The 4768-nt window shown below is 33.9% G+C and overlaps 1 pseudogene; it reads left to right on the top strand.

Annotated features, from left to right (window-relative positions):
* The first annotated feature begins 846 nt into the window (after positions 1–846).
* LOC103090892 (histone H3-like centromeric protein A pseudogene) lies at positions 847–4281 on the top strand (annotated as a pseudogene).
* Positions 4282–4768: the final 487 nt, after the last annotated feature.

Genomic DNA, 4768 nt, shown 5'->3' with positions numbered 1-4768 from the left:
ATATCAGTGTGAAAGATGAGATCAAAATACTGTTGGTTTCATAAAAATAAATGAGCAAACTACTGTAAAATAAGGACTGTATGAGAAATTAATTTGAAATTTTAATAACAAAGAGATATACATTATTCAAACTGCTATCACTAGGCAAGTATAAAATTTATTTGATGTAAAAACAATTTCTGAAATATAGTTAAAATTTTCCCCTTTCAAATGAAAAAATAAAAATCTTTCCCCAGAGCTTTGGCATAGAGCAGTCTTACATTATTGTATTATCTGTGCTTTCCAAGTCTTGTATATCGATTGATAGAATGGAAGTGACAATACATATATTTCTTTCTTAGTAAAACAATATTCAATAATAATTTTATTCTTAAAACTTCTATTGATAATATTGGAAATTCTTATCCAAAACAACAGTATTCCAACATCTGAGGTAATCTGGACATATCTTTGTTCCTAGCTGAAGACTCCTAAATAAAATACATATGTAATCAATACATGATCTGATACTATTCACCAAATTATTAAGCAGAATTCAAATAATCAAAACCATTAAACCAGAAAAAAATCAGGTGTCAAGTAATGAATTTGAAATAAAGCATGAGTTCATGAGTGTGAAGAGGGCAAATGTTGGTGAGACAATTAAGCCAGAAGTCTATACATGGCCTCCCAGAAAACCTGCTCAGGAAAAAAAAAAAAAGAAAAGAAAAATTAAAAAAAACTTAAAAATGCCATCATTTAAAGACTCTGAAAGTTGTTCTAAGACCATACAACTAATGAATAAACATTCATTCAAGAAAATCTACTAAATCTCAGTAACAGCAATGAGTCTGTGACATTCGAGCCATGACTCATCCACATTTCATGAACCACAGGTATGTGTCATGGAAGCTCTAGCCTGGGTGCTCTATTCCAGGAAAAGTACAGCCAAAAAGACAAAGATTTTCTTCCCCCTCCCCAAATCCCATTCTGAGTTTATGGTTTCACTCTGGGAGGATTCAAGTGTCATTTGCACCACCAAATTTAATTAGTAAAAAATAAAAATATATAAATGATCTGATTATAACAAGAGCTGCAAGTCAAGTTTCTATAAAAAACAAGCATTCAGGAATAATAAGAAAAAATAACCTTAACAATTAGACAACTGGTAGACTGGGTTGCCAAATACCATAGTTATCATAAAACTGTGTTAATTAAAGTTATTTGGGATTTGCAGAAAAATAAACAATGACTTCCATGCAGCAAGAAAAAGGGTTAAATATAAATTCAAATACATAGAGATATATACTATATGATATAGATGGTGCTTCAAATAAGAGGTTTACTTTTTAATCACTTTCTAAGAACAAAGTTTTACAAGACAATAGAAAACAGAAAAGGCAGGTCATACCAAAGATAGACAAGTGGATTATAAATTTATGAAACCACATGTATCATAATAAGAAAAATTAAAATAACAAAAAATTATTTATATCCTGTAAACAATTGTCAAAATAGTTGATAGTACACATATAGTTGAAGGAATGATATATTGGTAGAATTACAAATTAATGAAATCTTTCTGAAGGAGAATAAGGTAATGTAAGTTGTATAGCAAATTGAAAAGTACATCTATTATTTGGCTTGAGTATTCTACATCCATGGTTTTATCTTATATTGTATTCAAATACGTGAGAGAATCTAATGTAGAGGTTATAATTTTTTTTTTTTTTTTTTGCATCTAGGTTACCTTCTAATTCCAGTTCTGCCATTTACCATATGCGTGAACTTCAGAAAATATTAAAGTATTCTCTTCTTTATTTTCCACATATATGAAATGGAAATAATAAATCATTCATAGGATTGAAGGATGATCTAATTATATAATATGTCTCAGAAGAGTACCTGGTATAGAGTAAGCATTACATAAGAGCTTATTATCATTAAAAGTATGAAAAGAAATGTGTACAATGAGTAATTATAGCTTTTTAAATAGAAAAAAAGGGGGAAAACAGAAAAAAATGAAAGTCTTTATGATTATGATTATGAATAGAGGAGTGTTGTGTATTTTATTATAAAATATAAAACAGATATATCATGTAAGTACACATCTGCTGATATAAAACTCTTACCAACATACATGCTTAAAATAAAACATAAAATTATGGAATAGAGCATAGGTATACTTCAATTTGGGGAAATTAAAAAAAAATCTATCCATATGTCACTTATATTTAAGGTGAATAGCAAATTTCTTGAGGAGCCGCAAGAAAATGTTATCAGTAGTTTTGGAGAGAAGACCTGGGTATCTGGGGTGTGAATGTGTTTGTTTTCACAATATACTCTTTTGCCTTAATTGAACTTATATTATTTCTATAGACTTTTTTAATAAGCAAAATAATTAACTTAATAAAATAACACAGCAAAATACCTTCATTTATGGTCCAAAGTTGTATGGATTCAAGTATTAATTGGGAAGCAATGAAGTCAACATTATTCACGGCAGTATTATGATAAATCAATACAGTGAACACAGTTAATTGTTAGGTGTTTATCAGGTTTGAGTTTCTTAAAGTTTATAAAGCTATTTTGTATATTTAATCTTTCATAACAAGGGAAATTGGAGAAAGGTTTTTAAAACACAATAACTTCATGGTGTAGATATATAGATATGGATTACATAGACTATATAGATGATTGGGACAAGCAAGAATGGTGCAAAGGCCAAAACGCTTTAATAAGAGAACATGCTTTATTAACTCAATTACTGAACTGTAATAAAAAAGAAAAACCTACTCGTTACTATTATTACAGTAAAAAGTCCTTATCAACTGAAATATAAATGACAATTTAAGATAAATTATTAATCAAGATATTAGTTATCTTTATTATTTTAAGGGATGGTCTAAAACTTTTCAAATATTTTTATTTCAACTTTGCATAGAAATAGACACTGATTAGGTACTGTGTTGAACCTGAATGCATTGCTTCCTCTTGGAAATATCTCCACTTGGGCATAAAGGAGCTGGAAAATTTCAAGACTTTCTGAATAAATTCTTAGGTTCACAATAGTGTATTTATGATTGGGTATGCCAAATGAGCATAAATTCAAATTTTATTTACACATTTGAAAATCAATTTTCTTTCTTTTACACTGAGTTTATATTATACCCCATTTGTAAGCAAAGTGATTAGTTTTTATCAAAACAAGAACATGTTCCTCAGTGTGAGTTGGATTCTTTTTAATACCTGATAAACATGGTTATAAAATCATCTGAAAACTTACTGCATATATTTTGAACATTATGAAGAGAAACGTAAAACCTGATAAAATTTCTTCATGAGTATTTTTTTTTTTTTTCCGGTACGCGGGCCTCTCACTGTTGTGGCCTCTCCCATTGCGGAGCACATGCTCCGGACGCGCAGCCTCAGCGGCCATGGCTCACGGGCCCAGCCACTCCGCGGCATGTGGGATCTTCCCGTACCGGGGCACGAACCCGTGTCCCCTGCATTGGCAGGCGGACTCTCAACCACTGCGCCACCAGGGAAGCCCCCATGAGTATTTTTATACATTTACAACTGGTTGGTAAAGGCAAATTGAGAAGCATTATCTTTTCTACTACTTAGATATAAATACCAGATAATTTGACACATTTTTAAAAAATATATATATATCCTGGAGATTACTTTAGAAAGTTATTTGAAACATAAGTAACATATGAGTTAGCACATTTTTTGTTAATAAATGCAAAGCTAAAAATTCCATTCTCAAATTAACCAACATAAAATAGTATTTCCTCTATCACTGACAAGCCACAACAGTCAGATTAAATTATTTTCAAGAATGCTGCTTTGGCAAAAACGCCAGCAGTGAATCCGTGGCGGAGCGGACAATTTGAACGCCACCTAGCCGCGGCACGCTGCCTCCGGACCCGGAAGGCCGAGAAGGAACCGCGGGTCCGGGGGTCCGCAAGCCTGAGCTCCAGCCATGGGCCCGCGCAGCCAGATCCGCAAGGCCGAAGCCCCAAGGAGGCGGCCCACGGCCGGGTCCATCCTTAGGCACTTCCTCCCGTCAACTTGCTCGCCGGAGACAGGATTCTGAAGGAGATCCGAACTCTTCAGAAGAGCACACACCTGTTGTTAAGGAATAACCCCTTCTGCCGCCTGGCAGCAGAAGCGTTTCTAGTTAATCTCTTTGAGGATGCCTATCTCCTCTCCTTACATACAGGCCGTGTCACTCGCTTCCCGAAGGATGTGCAGCTGGCCAGGAGGATCCGAGGCATTCAGGAAGGGATCGGCTGAGCTCCTGCCGCCCTTGACTCTGGATACCACGGACTCTGCCCGTAACAAGGACCAGATCCATGGAGTACAAGGTGCTGCCTGGACTTGCTATCTCTGAGCAGAGTGTGCATGTTGCTTTTGTAATTAGTTTTTTTTAAGTAGAAGACTGCATGGCTTTCCTCTGTAACAGAGGTAATATATGACAGAATCAACACATTGCAAAAGTCCTGAGATTAATTTTCAGATGAAGAGACTCCGAGTTTGACTTCACTTTGCAAATTATTCATAAGACTGATGATTTGGAAGACATCAGATTTTCTAGGTTATGGGAGAAAAGATCTTTCTCTACCATTTAAATTTTTTTATTATTTTAGATCTTTCTGTACCATTTAAATTTTTTACCATAGGTATATTTACTTTTATTTAAAACATAAGGGAAAAAAAGAAGAGAAGACCACTTCAGCCAGTTGCATGGAAGAGCCTGGCACATCCAGCATGCAAATCTCTG

The sequence above is a fragment of the Lipotes vexillifer genome, unplaced genomic scaffold (genome assembly GCF_000442215.2).
Source record: "Lipotes vexillifer unplaced genomic scaffold, Lipotes_vexillifer_v1.1 scaffold544, whole genome shotgun sequence".
NCBI lineage: Eukaryota > Metazoa > Chordata > Mammalia > Artiodactyla > Lipotidae > Lipotes > Lipotes vexillifer.
The sequence above is the reverse complement of the archived record's forward strand: the minus strand, read 5'-3'. Positions and strand labels throughout refer to the sequence as shown.